Source organism: Nelumbo lutea, chromosome 3 (genome assembly GCF_056320005.1).
Source record: "Nelumbo lutea isolate HS-2025 chromosome 3, American lotus-T2T, whole genome shotgun sequence".
In the NCBI taxonomy this organism is placed as follows: domain Eukaryota; kingdom Viridiplantae; phylum Streptophyta; class Magnoliopsida; order Proteales; family Nelumbonaceae; genus Nelumbo; species Nelumbo lutea.
The window spans coordinates 26,634,799-26,655,782 of record NC_142686.1 but is presented as its reverse complement, the minus strand read 5'-3'; the positions used below and the strand labels follow the sequence as shown (position 1 = coordinate 26,655,782).

Here is a 20,984-nt window from a genome sequence, read left to right as displayed (position 1 = left end):
CTCTGAAACTGAAAATATGGGTGCTAGACCAGTTGCTACTCCTATTGATATGAGTCATAAACTCTCTGCCTCAGATGGGACATTGTTAGAAGACAAAGGAATCTTCCAGAGGCTTCTTGGGAAACTTTTGTACCTATGCATGACTCGGCCAGATATTGCATATGCAGTCAGTTGCATTAGCCAATTCATGCATGCTCCCCGAGACACTCATATGGCAGCAGAAGAACGAATCCTATGTTATTTGAAGAGCTCCCCAGGAAAAGGAATTATGTTTGCCAAGCATGGTCATATGAAACTTGAAGCCTACACCGATGCTGACTGGGCTGGAAACATTGATGACAGAAGATCTACTTCTGGGTATTGCAGCTTAGTGGCTGGTAATGTTGTTTCATGGTGAAGCAAGAAACAATCGGTTGTCGCTCGGTCTTCAACTGAAGCAAAATACAAAGCCATGGAAAATAAAGTTTCTGAACTATTATGGCTAAAATCATTGATAAAGGAACTTGGGGTTGAAGATGACAAGCCAATGATGTTGTACTGTGATAATCAGGCTGCCATCAACATTGCTCACAATCCAGTGCAACATGATAGAACTAAGCATATTGAAGTTGATCGACAATTCATTAGAGAAAGGATCTCTTCGGGTGATGTATGTCTTCCTTTCATCTCATCCGAAGGACAATTGGCAGATTTTTCAACCAAAGGCATTCCCAAGGCAAAACTTCAGCATGATACTAGCAAGCTTGGCATGATTGACATCTATGCTCAGCTTGAAGGGGAGTGTAGAGAAAATGGGCCGAATGGCCCATAGGCTGTTTATTCTTTCTTACTGTTTATGTTCTTTTCTGTAATGGGCCTTATTCCGGGCCCATCCTTTCTATGTTATGTTCTTTGTAATTTCTTGCCCAACTAAGGGCCTCCTTGTAATTATTCAAATTTATCTTAATAAAATAGTGTTAGGGTGTTGAGAGGGTGTAATGTTCGAAACTCTCACTCTCAAACCTTCATTGCCGAACTCTCAATGTCTGTTTTCTTCACCCTGGCAGCAGTTAAACCCAAGTCTGAGGGAGATAAGGAAAAGGATATGAAGAAAGAGGCTAAGAAAAACCTAGTGTGTGAACATTGCAAGAAGCCTAAACACACTAAAGACACTTGTTGGAAGTTATATCCACATCTGGTTCCAGCAAAACTCAGAAACAAAAAGGGGGATGCCAATATCGTTGTTAACACTGATAGTGCCGCATTAACAACCTCAAGAGGCACTCCTCTAGACACCCTAGTTGTTAACACTGATGGATCCCTTGTTCCTATTTCTGGCAAAGGAGACATCAAGTTGTATGATGCCATTTCCCTATCCTCCGTCTTGCATGTTCTTAAGCTTAATACTAACTTGCTCTCAGTTAGTAGCATTACAAAAAAAGACATAATTGTTCAGTAACCTTTTTTCCAGATCGATGTGCTTTTCAAGATCTAAAGACAAGGAAGGTGATTGGGACTGGTCGTAAGACAAATGGAATCTACCTATTTGGAGGAAGTGCTCATCAGGAAGATAGTGAAAATATAAAATCCTTTGTTTCTCAATCTGTTGATCAGGTGATGCTTTGGCATAATATGCTGAGTCATTTATCCTTTCAGGCCTTGAAGAGTTTGTTTCCTAATTTATTTGAATCTATTCAGATGTCTAGTTTGGGGTCTGAAAGTTCTGAGCTTGCAAAACATTGCAGGACAACTTATTCATTAAGTAATAGCAAAAGCAATATTCCTTTTGAAATTGTGCATACTGATGTTTGGGGACCCTATCATACCTCAGCCATGGGAGGGTACAAATATTTCATGTTATTTGTTGAAGATCATACTCGGTTTTCTTGGATTTATCTTATACGTTCTCGAGATGAGGTTCCTGCATTAACCTAGATCTTAAATCAAATGATTTTAACCCAATTCGGGGTTAAAATTAAAATTTTTAGATCCGATAATGCAAAAGAATATTTTGCAAACCCATTAGCCTCCTACATGCTTGAACATGGGATTATCCATCAGAGTACCTACCCACATACACCATAGCAGAATGGGGTTGCTGAAAGAAAGAATAGACACATATTAGAGGTGGTCAGAGGCATTATGTTTACCTCAAATGTGCCTATATGTTTCTGGGGGATGTTGTTGTTACAGCAGTTTATCTCATCAATCGGATTCCCTCACGGGTTTTTGATATGAAACCTCCATTTACCCTTTTATACCCTGATAAAGAATTGTTTACTATTCCACTCAAAACCTTTGGGTGCACTTGCTTCATTCAAATCCTTGGCCCCCATTGTTCCAAATTTGATCATAAGGCCTCCAAATGTATTTTCCTTAGTTATGCCCAAACTCAAAAGGGATATTGTTGTTATAAACCCACTTCTGGAAAAAGATTTGTTTCAATGGATGTCACCTTCTTTGAGGAGAAACCCTTGGAATAAACCCTATTATCCAAGGGTTTCTCCTCAGGGGGAGAATAGTGAGGCTAGGAGCAACTCATCAGAAGTTCCTTCACAAATCCCATTAAGTGAAGAAGGGTGTAATGGGGAAGGTTGTCAAAGCTGCAAGAATGTGAGAGTCTATCACAAACGATGGAGACAAGTTGATTTCGAACATCAGCAGTGCAAGCGAATCCCAATCTCCTCTGTAGATCCAGATCCCAATACCACAGTATCGTGACCCTTCATATCTATTTTACCATTTTCTTATCCCTCTTTTGCCTAGTAGATTCTCAATTTGTGCCCTTTAACATTTCCTTCAGATTTTCGTAAATAATTCACTGCCAGATTGTGTGCATTACATCATTAACAAATCCAATAAAAGCAGGGAAAAAAAGGGGATTCAAAGGGACGAATTGGTTAAAAACCAATTATCCAAACTATTAAAGAAAACGTCCTTGCTTCAAATCGAAACTTAACTTGTAACACCAAGCAAAAGAACAGTAAACAGATCACAACATTTCTTTCTCTTACAGAAAAGACTTCTGAGAGAAGTACCATCAACTAGATTAATAACATTATGAGGTGTAGAGATAAAGAGCTTCAAGTGCTTACACAACTCAAGTTTATATTAGAACATATAAAACCACTAGACCAACAAAAAAAAAAAAGAAAAAGTTAACAACCAAAAAAATAAACAAAAAAAGTAAAACATTAGGATGTAATATGAAGAAGAACAAGAACATGATGATGATGGAGAGAAAGACCTCCGTCATTTATTCAAGAGCACTGCAATTAACAGGTTCAATCCCAGATTGAGAATTCCCGTGAATGATATGAAATTTATTCATTCTAAAGAACATTATTCGGAGGTAATATTAACGAGTTTCAAGGAAATTAACTGGGGAAATTGAAGGCAGAAAGGAAAGACCGACCTGAATTTACTTGTGTGTAGTTTTGGAAGGCTTTCAGCAAATGCTGCCTTGTGAACAGGATATTCCAGTAGGAAGGGCTGAAAGCTTTGTTAAAGTAAGTAACAAAAACTCAGGTGGAATTTGGGATTTGGATAAACATACTTTTCTATTTGTAAAAAATCAGGTTCAAGTAGATGTCCAGATATGTGAACAATTTAATATCCAATTCCAGCCTCTCAAATTCTAGGGATGCAATTGAGTCGTATTGAATTCGAACCAGGGTATATTCAAATATGATCTATTTATGACAGATCCAATCCGATTGGATTTGATAGGACTCGATTTGAATTCAAATCCTATCAGTAAGTCGGATCATCAGATATGATCCGATCCAACTTATTTTCTTTAAAATTAATAAATTATTCAAAGAAAAATAAAATATTCAAATTTAAATAAAGTAAAAAAACGAAAAAAAATACAAGTATTTTATTATTTTCATCATGTATATACATGTTTCTATAAAAAAAGTAAATAATATAACAATTTTATAAAAATATAATATAAAAAACATATTTATAAATAAATAACATATATATTATAAATATATATTGGATCGGATCTTCTTGAATTGGATATGGGCGATCCGATCCCGATCCGATTTTCTGGTCGGATCTTATTGGGGGGGGGGGGGGGGGGGTTGATCCGAATTCAACCAAATAGGATTAGATATCAGATCGGATCATGATAAATTATCTATCATATTTGATATACCCCAATTTGGAATCGATTCAGTTGATTTGTATCCCTAGATTCATTAATTTATTAACGAAGTATAATTTATCCAACCAAAGGCCTTCACATGTATCTTAATCTAGGGAATATGATCCCTGCCCCATTGCCATTCCTACACATTGGGTTTTGTTTTTTGGTTTTTTTTTTCTGAGAAAAGATAAGTTTCATTAAGAGAGGAGGGGGGAGAGGGCATGTACATAAGAGGATGTACAAAAGGAACAAGAAGAGCCAGAAACAGAAATTACAATGGCAAAGTGTTAGCACCATACAAATAGCCCTATCCACCCCTGATTTAGCTAAAGAATCAGCCATAACATTTGAATCCCTTGGGACCCATCTGAAGGAGCAAGAAAGATAAGCTGAAAGATCTCAGATTTCATTTAGCAAATGTGCTAATCTCCAAGGCCCCACCTCCTGATTAGAGGCCCAACCAATTGCAACTCTAGAGTCACCCCCACAACAATGGGGGTGATTTGGATGGATTTAGCCACCCTTAACCCCACAAGGAGCTCTGACTTCGATTTCAGTAGCATCCACAGCACCAATGGCTCTGCTCTAAGCCCACAGGACAATACCAACAGAATTAATGATAAGGCCACCAATCCATGCCAAACATTGAGATCAGAAATACCCCTGCAGCTACTATCAAATTTCATGATAAACTCGCACTTTGGCCTAGGAATTGGCTTTGGGTGGGGCTGAGGGTCTAACCTAAATGATTGAAGGATGTTAAAAAAAAAATCCTATCCATATCCCTACTAGAGATGCTCAGATCTCCCTCTAAACTGTTTACAGGTGAGCATCCAAGAATTAAATAGATTCAGTGTTCTTTTCCTAACCATTCCCATGAGGTAGCTTTGTCAAATATGCTTCTGTTGCATTCCTCCCATAAGCACCAATAACAGCATGAGCAATAGCTCTTCAGTAGATTCTGCCCCAGATGCCAACTTGCACATGGGCCATCAAATAATGAAGTCAGGCTAATCAACTACGTTATTAGAGGAATGCAGTGGAACCCATAGCCATGGATCATGTCAAAAAAAAACACCATAGACTACAAGCTGCCATGTGATTAATGAGAAGATAGCCAATAGACTCTCTATCCTTCATACACATCACACAAACATATGGTGACATGCATAACTGACCACTTCTTTTCCTTTGAATCATGTCATAAATATTGATGCAAGCACAAACAACTTCCCACATGATGCAAGCACAAACAACATCCCACAAATCATTGATCTGTTGGCGTTTCTTTAGAATGTAAAGAGGGAGCATAAAGATCAATTGAGAACAACAGAAATTAAACACATTTTAGGCGAAAGTATAATTTTTTAAAAATAATTGCATAATTATTATTATTGTTTTATATTGTGGTTTTCTTTTGGGGGTGGATATGGAGGGGTACAATATGACTTTGAAGTGAGGGAACTGATGTATTCAGCTAAAGATGTACCAGATCTAGTTGTGGTTCTGGGAGTGATTGTGCCCCTTGATGTGGTATATCAATTGGTGTAAGTAGTTTATAGTGGGGCCTAAATTCATAACCCATTTTGTATGGCACAAATGCAGGTTAGTGGGTTTCTATGCCACGAGGGCTAAGATAAGAAAGAAGTGCAATTCCTCATGGATGACTTGTTGGCATGATTCCAACCAAACGATTTGTTCTCAGAATTTCTAAAATTTTGTTCAAGCCATAGCAACAATTGGATCAATTGTTTGCAATTCTATACCTTCTATACAGCTAAATGAATTAATTCTAGAAAATTCAGGACTCCTAAGATTGATTGTAAGATTGGATTTTTCAAGTGGCATCATTGATGAGGACAACTGACCCACCAATTACACCTACTCTACTAGCCCACTTTTTTTATTTTATATTTTCCTTTTTTTTGTGGGTGGAATGGGTGCTTGCTTTCGATTAGATCCAAAATTTTATGTCATATGTACAATTGGGCTTAAGGTTTTATACAGAGGGCCCACAAAATAATTGATACTGATGGTTCAATCCAAGGTTCAAAGCTTTGGGAGCTTCTTGATACACCCCTACAGGGGGTGTTTTGGGGTCTAAGCCGGTCAGGGGGTGGATGGACCACCTTAAACCGACCCCTCTAAACCAGATTTACAAAAATTAAACAGCTATCGATACACTCCAATGTGCCTCTACCGACATATCAGGTGTATCAATACTTTGAACCTTGGTTCAATCAAAGGGTACCTCAGCAATATAGGTTTGAACATTGAATTGTCTGCTTTTTCCTGGTTCAATCATACAGGCTACTCACTCACATAACACATGGTGTCAACCCTGGGCTGACTGGTTGATCTTTGATTTCTCTTCTTTTATTAATTTGAGTCAGTAACTACAGCTATGTTTATTCAAGGTATGCAGATTGGAGTGGCTGTTGCTAAAATGCTGCTCGTGTTGCTCTTCCCTCTTGGTCCCTCAGAATCTTCAAACAACAGAAAAGCATCTGGAGTGATTCTCCTCTGCAGAAGCTTTTCCATTTTTAATTTATGCTTTCAGGTGGGTTGATGACTCTCCACATTGAACACCCATCCACTGTTGGGCATCTTCTGACAAACAATTGGAACATAAATGACTGGCTTCAGTAGGAAATACGGAGAAGTACAAAAACACACGATGCAGAATTCTGAATTCCAGCCCCCCCCCTACTACTAGCCCTCTCCCCCCTATAAATCACATCCTGCCCGTGAATTTGGCATCAATTCACGGTCAGGATGCACTCTCCCTGTACTTTGGGGCTAGAAAATTCTGATCTGGGCTGATTGGTCATTCTCCCTAGGAAATACATGAATGAGAACAGAATGACATGGACTAGGGCATATATATACCATGCCATTTCTTCTTATGGATTCCTTTTCAGTTCAAAAGTGGAGCTGAAGATTTGTTAGCAATAGATAACACTGGTTACCTTTCTTTTGTGCTCAGATATGCTACCCACAATGATACCTACCCTTCTACTCACACGTACCCACAAGATACTAAACAGAAAATTCTCAATGAAAGGCACAAATTTGGTATAAACAGTTAGAGTGTTAACTATTTGATTGAATTCACTCTCTTTGTAAGATCTGCTTAGAACTCAGCTCCTTACCAACATCGAAAAAGTACACATTAAAAGTACTTCCTACTGGACACATTTGAAGCTTATTTTTGCCAAAATTTCTTCACTGGTAGGATACAGGACATATTCAATAACTGATCCATTATTTCCAAAGAATAACGAACTTTTAGGGTTTTATCATGGTTTATCAGGATCTTTTATGTTCAAGGAGATTCTTGCAACAGCTGCAAACGCCATCAAAAGTGAGGAACTGTAGGTCACTACTTCTAGTGCGTAAGAAAAACTGGATTATGAATAAAGCCAACAAAATATATGCTTTGCAGACTATGAATGTATACTCTAATATACATGTAATCCAGCTATGGAGGTGAAGATCTCCCAGGTAATGAATTGATTGAGAAATTCAGGTCAGTGTAATGAATTGATTGAGAAAACTAAATGGAAATACAAAAGTCTTGTAAGCTGAAGCATTGTACAACTTTGATGTACACCTAAAACTAAGAAAATAGCAATCTCTTTACAATAAATAAATAAATAAAACAAAAACAATGATAAAAATGACTTTTTTATCATCTTCTTGTAGGGAAGTCATCTTCTTGTAGGAAAAAAAAAAGATTTCCAAAAATTTGACTTTTTTACCATCAAGGAAAAAATGATTGCAATCATTCAAAGGTGAAACATATACAACCAGTGGTTGTGATTACAATCAAGGAAAACAAAGTGAGCATAATAGTCAAAACTATTAAAAGAAGGATTAGAACGTTACCTTCCCTTCTCTTACTCGAACGAACAGAGGTCGATGCTTGCTTGGATAGCGGCCAAAGATTTCCCCGTTCTCAAGCACAAACGGAAACCCTAGCTCGAAAGAACAGAGGTCACCCAGAACGTTACCTTCTCTTATCTTCTCTTCTCTTGCTCGAACGAACAGAGGTCGCCAAGAAAATCCCACAACCCTAGCTCTAAATCGCCCAGAAAATCGCACAACCCTAGCTCTAAATCGCCCAGAAAATCGCACAACCCTAGATTTTCTTCCTAACTTGTATTCTTCAAAATTTCTCTTGCTCGTGAAGAATAACTTATATTCTTCAAAATTTCTCTTGCTCGTGGAGAATAACTTGTCTTCTTCAATATTTTTCTGCAAGGTTCTCTGTGTCTTGTCGAACAGGAAGAAATCGCGCGGGAGTCTCCACACCGGTCCGTTGTAAGGTAGACCGGTTTAAATCCGGTTCACAATATAGGCCGCCAAACGTATATTAATATAACCGCCGCGTCAGTTTTTAAAATGCCTCAGATAGTCCTATAGCGGCGGTCACAAAGACCGCCGGTTCAGGCCATTTTCTTGTAATATTCATTAAATCCTCTATTTACTTCTGCGCCAATATTCCTCGAATTGCTTACCCATAGATATTTTGGTAGAGCCCATGGTAAATCCCAAACTTTGAGTGCGTGACATTACTTGTTGAGCTGTTAAAATCCAAGGTATCTGGTTGAAAGAAAAATACTCGGTGTCATGCTAGAAGAACTATGCTTGTTAAATCTATACTGCAACCCATACCTCAATATATCATGCAAACTTTTTAAAAATGAAGCTTTAATTGATCACTAAATTGGGTTGGCATGCAAATATTCCTAAATGAGCAAGATGCATGTATCATGGTCCAAATATTTTCTTACAAATTAAATTATGCTTCAGCTTAAGTTTTTAGTATATAAAGGCTAATAATGGAGCTTATTATATTTGAAAGGGGATTCTCAAATATTATTGACGCGTAAGGAAAGGTTGCAGATGGATTATTGGTGATACAATCCATGACCCTTGGTTACTTATGGTGCTTGTCCTGTAATAATACAATCAGGCTTTCCCTATGGTCCAGAATTCTTCATTTGGAAATAAAGCTTTCCATGTAAATTTCCCCCATCCCAAACTCTCCACCTCAATGGTTAGCCTTCCCTATGGGTCCATCCATATTTATTGCCCCCTCCCCCATTTCACTTCAGGTTTTGACCCCTCACAAAAAAAAATTCTGGCTCCACCCTTGAATACGACCATTGTAGAGGCCTATGAGCTAGGGTAGTGGAGTTGACCAATCATACTTCAATGGGTCGGTGCCATGAAATCGTTGATTCTATATTTGATGAATCTACAGCTATTCCCCCCCAAAAAAATTATTCGAAGATCCCCCTCTCCATGTAAACTTGCTTAAGGACCATCTCATTTGTATTTTCACACCTCATGGAAGATATACAACCACCTATAGTGTCAACTAGGGGTGGCCACGAGCCAAGCTCTTTACTAGCTATTCGAGCTTGGCTCATGAAAAGTTTGGCTCAGCTCGGTTTTAATCAAGCTCAAATAGCTACATACATACAACAACAATAATAATAATAATAATGGTAAATTATAAAGACCCCCTGTAATATGGGGTCTGTGACAACAACCCTCTTGTACTTTGTTTCGCAACAAAGACCTCTCTGTACTGTGACTGTGAGACATTTGTTAGACTTTCGTTGAAATCTGTCATTGCAATCTTTTTTAATCCCCATACTACCCTTGTAATAACTATTCGGAGAATAACACTTTTAATTTTCCTTGACCTCACGATACACAAACAGCAGCAGTGGCGGACTCCCCAAATCCTCCCCCGATCTCTCTTCTTCCCCTTTCCCTTTCTCTCCTTCCATTTCTTCTTCTCGATTTCCTCTCTTTTCCATTCCTTGCAAAAGGAGAGAGAGATAGTAGAAGATGTCACAGTAACAGAGGTAGCAACAGAAGGAAGACCAAAGAGGCGATTCACTGGACTACGGTCAATGAAGCTCTGACTCCGCTTTGAGAAGACAGTTGACCTCGAATTAATTACTGCTGCAACCGCTGAACCAGAGGGATCAAGTCCAAAACAATGTTGATGTCCTCACTGGATAGGAAGAGAGGCTTGTTGAATAACTGGGGAGGAGCTTCTGGTTAATGCTTTCGCGTATATGGAATCCAGTCGGAGATTGCAATAGGAATGTTGCACATTCAGTGAGAGCCCCTGTAATTGAGACAGCACCAATGTATCAACGGATCCCAAAACATCATCAAGGTTAGTAGGATTCACCCCACCAAGCTGACTGTACTCCCCTGTTCAACCACCATGTGAGGCAGCAATGGCTGCAGAAGTTGCCAAGGTCCAACTGAACTAGGTGGAGAGATTGAAGATCTCATCCATCAACTGCTGTTGGTGATGACGATCCAACCCAAGCAATTCCATGTCTAAATCCATACCCTTGGCACTTAGTGTGGTCTTCAACCTGCTACTTGGAAGCTGCAATGTAGGAGGGGCCAAGGCCAAGCTGGTTTTGCCACAAAGCTCCCCCCATAGGAGAATATGAGGCCACAAAGGGCGACATGGGTGGTATAGATGTAGAGAGCATAAGCAGAGATGATGAGCCAAGGGCAACTAGGCTCATTGGCGCCATGTCAAGTGAAGAAATGTTGTCAGAAGATGATATAGGGGATGGAACAGCTGAGCTAGTTAAGGCATATAAAGGGCGTAGCTCTTCAGGCTTGTGTGCAAAGAAACAAACTCTTCATGTGCATCTGGTCTCATCCTTGCAGAGACAGGTCCTATACTATGCTGGGTGAAGCCAGCATTCAAATACACCATGCGCATATTCAGAAGCATCCCCCTGCCGGCACGTCCCCTTCCGGAATTCAAGGCATGGAACACAACTATAGTTATACTTCATTGGGTCACGGCGTTTAGCATTCTCCCCTGGGTGGACAAATGAACACTTTGTCTAGTCATGGAAATATGCCCTGGAACAAGGCTTCACCTTGAATGTGTACATCTTGAACTCATCTGTCCATAGATCCCATTCTTAATATCAGGAAGCGAGGGATCAAATGGATATTCCTTTGTTCTCACTATGATCTTTCGAGGCCTGTGGCATCGACAACTGCTCTAGATGTTCCTCCGTTTGGTTCATAGTTAGATCGGGAGAAATCCATAATTTTCCTGTGCAACTGCCGCCCTTCAACATCATCTCTAGTGTTTTATTCCTCGAATTGCACGACTTCAAAACTGGCGGAACCAAGTCCCCAGGTCGATTACCATTAGCATCAACAGAGTTAGCGTCAACCGAAGTATCAAGCAAAAGCTTGACATTCCCAGTAAAGGAAGCAGGTCCTCCTTCAGCAGCACAGTGGAGGGTGGTTGCTCCGTCCGACCCACAGGCCCTATTAACATCAACGTTCCCAGTCGAGTGAATCGCCTCTCTAGTTTTCCTTCTATTGCTACTTATGCTACTATAACATCTTCTACACTTTCTGACTGGGGCTCCCCTGATGGAAAATTGGATTGGGGCATTCAAGGAGAAGAACTGAACAAGCCGAGGAAATCAAGGGAGGCTGCACGACAATCGCATTATAATTGCTTTGATTAGCGTGAACAAAGGGGATTGATATAGAACCCTGCCTACCCATTCGGAATCGTCAAGCGAGGACCTCAATGTTTACCGGCCCAATGCACCCGGGGGAGCAACACAGCCTCTGCAACCATTGTCTCTATCAAAGAAGAGGTTTTGGACGAAATTCACCCAAGAGTAGAAAGACAAGATGTTGGAGAGTAACGGAAAACACTAATCTCTCTCTCTATCTCTATCTCTCTCCTTCTCTCTCGCTCCATCTACAAGGAACGGAAAACAGAGGAAATGGAGAATAAGAAAGGAGAGGGGAGAAAGGGGAAGGGGAACAAGAGAGATCGGGGGAGAGAGAGAGGGCGGACTTCGCAAGTCCGCCGCCGCTGCAATAGCTACTGTCTGTATTGTTCGTGTGTGATGTGGGGAAGATTAACAGTATTTTTCTTTGAATAAGCTTTTACATGGGTAATGGGTAGTATGGGGATTAAAAAATATTGCAATGCGGATTTCACAAGTCTAACGGAAGGGGGTATTTGTCTCACGATTATAGTAGAGGGGTCTTTGTAATTTCCTAAAAATAATAATAATATATAATTATTATTATTATAAAAAAAACAATATATATATAATAAAGTATTATAGATATGATATTTTCATTTTTATACATAATAATAATTAATTATTGTAATTTTTTAAATTTTAAATATCAAATAAAAAATATTTTTATATGTAGTTTTTTATGTTTATAAAATATTTTTCTCAAATTGAGCCAGCTATTCCACTCAACTTAACTTGAATCCACTCCTAATGTCAATTCCTCTTAATTGAGGCTACTTGTACTTCAAATGCTCCCATCAACTACTTTAACTCCTAAATGATTAATTTTCCTTTGTCAAGAATTGTTTGTGAGGTCCTCCCTATTAAGCAGTGTTTGAGTATTTGTACCTGGTTTGGGAGGAGTGCAAATACAAATATACACAGAATAATAAGAAATACAATATTTTACATTCTATATATTTGTATTTGTAATCATTCCAAACCGAGCCTTAATCAAAGAGGAAAATAAGCATCACACTACATGTTGGGAAGGAATCATGTCCAAAGTGGGCAGCAAAATTTTTCTCCCTCAAAACCTACCCTTTTAAGCATGTAGTTCAACTACTACAGTAAACATTCATCCTAACATGTTTCTAATCCCCAAAACTATTACATTTCCTCTTTTACTCTAAAACCAGTTTTCCTTTATTTTTTATTTTTTTTAAGTTTTGTTGCAAATGAAATCTACACCTTCACATTTTTAAGCCTAACGAGGTGAAATTCCCAAAACTACTACATTTCCTCTTTTACTCTAAAACCGTTTTTCTTTGAAATTCCATTTACTCTTACTTTTCTCTCCTTCAACTTTCACCCCAAAACCACCAATTATATATATATATATATATATTAGTTTTGTTGCAAATAAAATCTACACCTCCACATTTTTTAAGCCTCACGAGGTGAAATTCCCAAAATACTACATTTCCTCTTTTACTCTAAAACCGTTTTTCTTTGAAATTTCATTTCCTCTAGCTTTCTCTACTTCAACTTTCATCCTTAAATCCACCAATTGTATATTTGATTTTTTTATTGCAAATAGAATCTACACCTTTACATTTTTTGATGACTAACAAGGTGATCACAATCAATAGTGGATATAGCTTTAAATATAACAGATTGGCAAAACAAGATTAGTGTAGCCAATTCTATATAGTTGGAATAAGGAATAAATGATGATGATGGTGATGATGATGAACAATGCGAGTTCATTCGCTAATGCTCAGATATACATCAGAAAAAAAAAAATCAGCAAGAAAAAAAAATACTATGTCAAATAAGAGAGAAGCAAAAGATTACCAGAGTTGACTAATGTACTAAATCACGTAAAAAATTATGTTTGAACATTGGGGAGGACAACTCATAATACCTCTACAAGCAGCATTCAGTTTCTGAAAATGCCAACAAGGAGGGAAGTCTTCCTCCAATGGAGATTGATTCCCATCCAGTATAAAGTAAAAACTGATTTAATGTCTTAATTTAGATAAAATGAAAAAATGGCAATGTTGGACCCATTATCATCCATTTGGGTTCTTGGGTAGGGCCATTCATTATATGATCTAGTTTGTGAAACTGCACTGAACCAAACTAAAATTGGCAACTTGGTTTGGGCTGGTCTTAAAATCGGATTGGTTTGTTCACAAACCATAATTTCATAGGTTGGTTTAATTTTCTAAATTTCATAAGCCAAACCAATTTGTAAATTGAAATTTAAATAACATATTTGTTAATATATAATATACAATACATGTGTTTAAGTGACAATTATGGTTTATACCACTTTGAAAATATATATATATATAGCAAAACCTCTGCATATTACACACATATCCCCTGTATTGTGTCAGTCCCCCCACCCCCATATTTGAGATGTGAGGATTCAATAATTTGGCCCATGTTTAAACATATACTTCTTGAGAAGCATGTTTAAACATATACATTCATTTAACATTTAAACATATTTCATAACTCTTAACTATATGGGTATTTCATATATTATTGTTGATTGTTTCAATTTTAAAATTGTAGTTTGATGCCCAATGAGATCTTTATGGTTGAAAAAGCATGTATATAATTTACATAATAGTATTACGTGGCACTTGTTAACATTTCAACATTTCAATTTGTTATTCATGTAAGCATGCATGCTATTTGAGTCTTCTAACTGGGTTAAGCTCAATAAAATGGCTAAAACAGTATTAGAAATCGGACCAAATCATAATAGAATGGTCTGATTTGGTTTATATACTAACGTGGTTTGATTTCATTTGGAAAATTCTCAAATTTGAACTAGACTGTTAACACACTTAGTCTTGGGGAGTTATACTATAAATGGTCCAAACCTTTGATGAGCATATAATGACCTCAAATTATATTGCACATTGGATGTTAAAAGCCGCATCTATTTAATATATACTAGCGGGGACCCGTGCAATGCATGAGATTTACTAAGCGAAAGCTAAATAACTGAAATGATCATTTACTAAATACCCTTCATAATTTAATGGGTTTACTAAAATCTACCCTATAATTAGCATTTTACTAAATTACTTATAATTTTCAATGAATTTAATCAATCTTCTAGATGACAATGGAAAATGGCAACGTTGACCCTAATGTTCATTGAAATAAATATAATCAAAATAAAATAAAAAAAATAAAAATACAAAATTTTCCCTTAATAAGACATGAGCAACCACTCTATTGGCTATATTTGGTTAGTTTTGATTTCTATACAAAAAAAAAAGTGTTAAGGATATTTTTTTGAAATAAAAAGAAAATCATGAGTCTAATGGCAAAACAAACAATCATTAATGAAATGTTTATTAAGTAAATAAGTTGTAAAGCATATGAGATGTTTTAGTAAAATTTAAATTATAATGTAGGTTTAAGTAAATATGTCAAACTATAAGGTGTGTTCTAGTAAATGACCCTAATAGAAACACACAATAGTATACAATTGTTTTATATTTTAAAATTTTTAAATAATTAATAATTATTCATATTTTATATACTACATTTAACAAATTTGTTTTATAATACAAAAATAACAATAATTAATTTCAATTAGGTTTATTCATCAAACTAATGAAACCAACCAACCAGATCAACTCGACCCGAATTGGTCAATTTTATAGTATTTTTGGTCGGCTTGGGTTAAAAAATTTTCCAATTCGACAAAATTGGGTCAGTTTCACTTTGGCCATTTGTAAACCGACAAAAATTGAATGACCTAACTATATATATATATATATATATAATTTTTTTATTTATTTATTTATATATATTATTTTAAATATAATTTTAATATAGAAAAGTGAGAAATTTCTCATATTTCTTATTCTAAAATGTTTTACATCATAAATCTAATTTTTAAATTCATTTTTTATAATTGTGCTATAAATTTTAAAAATAATTTTAACTTTTAAGTTTAAATATTTTAAACCGACTGACCAAACCAAAAAATTCGACTCAAACTGGTACAACTTAAGTGGGTCGTTTTTCACAAAGGTCAGGCAGTTTAAGCTGACCAACTCCCTAACCTGACCAGGTCAATTTGGTTGGCCAAATAACCTACGACCGAACTGAATCAACTCATGAACACTCATAATTTCAACTAAATTAATAGTCCCACCTGTGATAAATAACATTAGTTCAATATCCAATAATTATTCAAAATTTATAGTGGAAATACACAATTATTGAAAATATATTGATAATGAAAAAGTATAATAATTAAAAAATACAATAAGTACTAAAAGTGTATAACTTAGTCAATAAATAGTATAATCTTAAATAATAATTTAATCTCTAATAAATGTTAACCAATAATTTACAACAACAATCCAATAAATATAATAAGTACAAAAAGTTAAATTAAAATTTTTCAATAATAGTAGTTTAATCTCCAATAATTATTGAAAGTTTCATGTTAAATAACAAAATAAAATGAATGTACACATAATCATTGAAAATACATTTATCACAAATAAATAATAAATAATTACTGAAATACAACAAATATTAATTATAGTATATATAATTATATAATAAATACAGATTAAAAGTTTAAAATGATTATTAATAAATATTATTTTTCTAAAAGTTATTTTCTTGAATTATTACTTGATATAAGTGAAATTAGTTATTTATGATATTATTTAAACACGTTAAATTATTATTAGTTTCAATATTATGTTATAATCATTTTTCTACTTTTTATATTTTTTAAAATTCATTACATTATTTCTTTATTTTAACTATTTAAAATATAGTTACGTTAAATATTTTATTATTTAAATACTTAAATAATATGTAAAATATTTAAAATTTAAGATGTTAATTATTTATTGAATCTATTTTTCCATGAAATCATAATTTATAATACTATTACATAATTTCATTATTAATTTTTTAATATATTAAATTATTATTGATTTCAATATTATAGTATAATTATTTTTATACTTTGAATAAATTTTTAAAATTTATTACTTCGTTATTTTAACTATTTAAAATGTAGTTATTATAAATATTTAGTTATTTAATTATTTAAGTAATATATCAAATATTTAAAATGTTTTGCTATTTGAATTTTACTTATTTAAATCTATTGCATATTATTAAATATTTGAAAAAATATATTTAAATTGATTATCTGGAAAAAAACATAATTTAAATTATTAGTACATAATTTCATGATATATTTTGTAAAACTATAATTTTTGTGTGTTTTAATAAATATTTTAAAGTTATTATATAATGTTCTTAGACTATTTAAATAATCCTTATATTTTTTAATTGAAACTTTCTTTAGATAGAATTAAAGGAAGGTCTTTAGCCCATAGCCCCCCATCATTCATGGCAACCTTAATTTTATGGAAAAAGTATCTCACAAGTTACTTGTGCACATTTTCAAAGAGAAAACCCACTCTTCATATACATAAATTGCTTTTGACCACATTTAAATTTCAGAACTCAAACATGTGACACTCTAAGACAGGTGTTGGTTGTTTGCTGCCACGTTTGATAAATGCCTTATTTGCTACCACATTTATGATTCCACTTTACAAGTTAGTTATTTTTTAGATATCTCATCTTTTTTCATATGGTAGTTACACCCTACTTCTTTAGAAATACATGAGAAGTGGGAAGCTCCCATTCATTAAAAAAAAAAGAAAAAAAAAAAGCAGGAAATGTAGAAGTGGCTATCCACAACCACTTCAGCCTTGGTTAGTTTTATTTGAATTTCAAATATAAACATAATTAGTAGACAAATAGTGAAACTCAAATAAAAATATTATTACTATAAAAAAACAAAAAAAGAGTAAAAACTAAAATGATACATATATGTGACTGCCACATAATGAGATGACATACTAGATAAAATATGGTAAGTCTCTTAATTAAATAAAAATCTATCAAAACAACAAATGAAAGACCTAACATAATTTTTTAATATAACTGATTTAAATAATTGGAATTTTAAAATAATTCATATCAGTGGCCCCGTAACGAGTACGAGAGTCATGCCTAGTTAAAGATAATTTAGAAGATAAATAGAAATTAGAAATAAATTTGGAGAAAGTGAGGGAAGTAGTTTAGGAGAAATTTTAGGAGCATAGATTATTTAAGTTATCAAGAAAGTGCATCTAATTGGTTGTTTAAAAAATGACATAAAATTAAAAAAAGAGGAATTTTTCTAAACTTCTTTGTTTTAATATATATAGTAGGGAGGGACCAACGCAATGCATGGGATTTATTAAGCCAAAGCTAAATAATAGAATGCACTATTTATTAAAATACTCCTTGTAGTTTAATGGATTTACTAAAATCTACCTTATAGTTAGCATTTTACTAAAACACCACTTATAATTTGCAATGGATTTAATCAATCTTCCATTAGATGACAGTGGAAACCAACAGTGTTGACCCTAATGTTCATTTAAATAAATTTAATCAAAATAAATAAAAATAAAAATACCATTTTTGCCCTTAATAAGACACAAGCAACCACTTGTTAGCTATAGTTGGTCAAATTTGTTTTATATGCAAAAAAAGTTTTAATGGCATTTTGGATGAAAAATCATGGCCTAATAGCCAAACAAACACTCCTTAATAAATGGTTGATTGAGTAAATAAGTTGTAAAATATATATAGGATGTTTTAGTAAAATGAAAATTACAATGTAGGTTTAAGTAAATATATAAAACTATAAAGTGTGTAGGAATGGCAATGGGGCAGGTTCGAGGATAGGATCATATTCCCCGTCCCCGACCCTGATTCTAAAATTAACCCCCATCCCCAATCCCCATCATGTTTTCAGATAATAGTAATTTTTTTAAATAAATCAAAAGTTTTAATTATAAATAATGTTTTAAGTATGTTTTGATATATATATATATATAATGTAATTGTTTATTTAATATATAATCGGGGTCGGGGCAAGGCGGGGACCTCAACCCCATCCTCGACCCCCGACCCCAACTGGGGATTCCTATTAATCCCCCATCCTCGTCCCCATGCCCACCCCGCCAAAACAATTCCCACCTCGGCCCCATTGGGTCGGGGAGGTTGGGTCCCCATTGGGGATGGGGAAAATTGCCATCCCTAAATGTGTGTTATAGTAAATGACCTTAATAGAAACACATAAGAGTATACAAATTATTTATATTCTCAGCTTTTTAAATAATTAATAATTATTTATATTTTATATATTACTTTTAATAAAATTTTTATAATACACAAATAACAATAATGAATTTCAATTAGGTTTTTCATCAAATTGATAAAACCGACCAACCCAATTAACTCGGCCCAAGTTGGTCGGTTTTCTAGTACATTAGGTTGGATTTGGCTTAGAAAATTCCTAATTTGGCCAAATTAGATAAGTTTCACTTTAACCATTTGTAAACTAACCAAAATCAAATGACTTAACCAATATATATATATATATATATTATATTTTAAATATAAATTTTAATACGGAAATGTGAGAAATTTTCCATATTTCGTAGTCTAAAATGTTTTAAATTATAAATCTATTTTTTAATAATTGCATTGTAATTTTTAAAATTAAATTAAAATTTTAAGTTTAAATATTTTGAATAGATTGGCCAAACAAAAAAACCGACCCAAACTTATGCAACTTAAGTGGGTGGATTTTCATAAAAGGTTAGTCAGTTTTAGCCGACCAACTCCCTAACCTGATTAGGTCAATTTGGTTGGCCAAATAGCCTATGACCAAATCGAACCAACTCATGAACATTCATAATTTCAACTAAATTAATAGTGTCATCTTTGATAAATAACAATAGTTTAGTCTCCAATAATTATTGAAAACTTATAGCAGAAATACACAATTATTGAAAATATATTGATAATGAAAAATATAATAATTACATAAATTACAAAAATACAATAAGTACTAAAAATATATTAACTTAGTCAATAAATAGTATAATCTCAAATGATAGTTTAATATCTAATAAATATTAATCAATAACTTATAACAAAAAACACAATAAATACAATAAGTACAATAAATTAAAATTAAAAATTTCAACAATAGTAATTTAATCTCAAATAATTATTGAAAATTTTCTATTAAATGATAAAACAAAACAATTTTATACATAATCATTGAAAATACATTTATCACAAAAAATAATAAATAATTACTAAAATACAATAAATATTAATTACAATACATATAATTATATAATAAATACATATTAAGAGTTTAAAATTATTATTAATAAATATTAAATTCTTCGAAAGTTATTTTCTCGAATTATTACTTGATATAAGTGAAAATAATTATTTACAATATTATTTAGAAATATTAAATTATTATTAATTTTGATATTATGTTATAATTATTTTTCTAGTTTTTAGATTTTTTAATTTATTACATAATTTATTTATTTTATCTATTTAAAACCTAATTATTTTAAATTTTTTGTTATTTAAATACTTAAATAACATGTAAACTATTTAAAATTTAAAGTAGTAATTATTTATTGAATTTAACTATCCATAAAATCATAATTTATACTATTATTACATAATTTAATTATTAATTTTGTAATAAATTAAATTATTATTAATTTCAATATTATATTAAAATTATTCTTCCACTTTGTAGAAATGTTTAAAATTTATTACACAATTTCGTTATTTTAATTATTTAAAATCTAGTTATGATAAATATTTTTTTATTTGAATTTTATTTGTTTAAAACTATTACATATTATCAAATATTTGAAAAACATTTAAATTGATAATGGGGAAAAACATAATTTTAATCCAAACATTTTTCAGATAGATATAGATAAAAAGTAGAGAGAGGATAAATAGGAATTAGAGATAAATTATGAGATAAACTCTCTACTAAATTAGAGATAATTTGGGAGATAAATATGAATTAGCGATAACTTAGCAGATAAATAGGAATTAGAGATAAATTTGTGGAAAGTGGGGGATAGTGGGAGATGCAGTTTAAGAGAAGATATTATTTAGGTTATTGAAAAGGTGCATCTTGTTGGTTGTCTTTAAAATGACATGGAATAAAAAAATAAAATAATAAAAAAATGATAAATTTTATTGATCGCTTTGTTTTATTATTTAGGTATATATATTGGTTAAAGTATCCATTTAATAATTGGATCGGTGGAAATTTGATCCCATGTGGAATGCAAATTTATTATTTAGGTATAATATTAGTAAATTATATA

The 20,984-nt window shown here is 33.4% G+C and overlaps 1 protein-coding gene and 1 pseudogene across 5 annotated transcripts in view; both read right to left on the bottom strand.

Moving 5' to 3' along the window:
• The window catches only part of LOC148863798 (WW domain-containing protein), a 99,087-nt gene extending 90,320 nt beyond the window's left edge, over window positions 1–8,767 (bottom strand). For 2 of the 4 annotated variants that reach the window (XM_088979910.1, XM_088979912.1), the window contains exon 1: window positions 8,024–8,767. The gene's annotated coding sequence lies outside the window, so the exon portion shown is untranslated. The remainder of the gene's footprint in view (window positions 1–8,023) is intronic. The other 2 variants (XM_088979913.1, XM_088979911.1) reach the window with 2 other exon arrangements.
• Window positions 8,768–9,594: 827 nt separating this feature from the next.
• LOC148863797 (zinc finger CCCH domain-containing protein 66-like) lies at window positions 9,595–11,628 on the bottom strand (annotated as a pseudogene). The gene has a single exon (XR_016109569.1). The product of XR_016109569.1 is annotated as a zinc finger CCCH domain-containing protein 66-like (transcript).
• Between the last annotated feature and the right edge of the window lie 9,356 nt (window positions 11,629–20,984).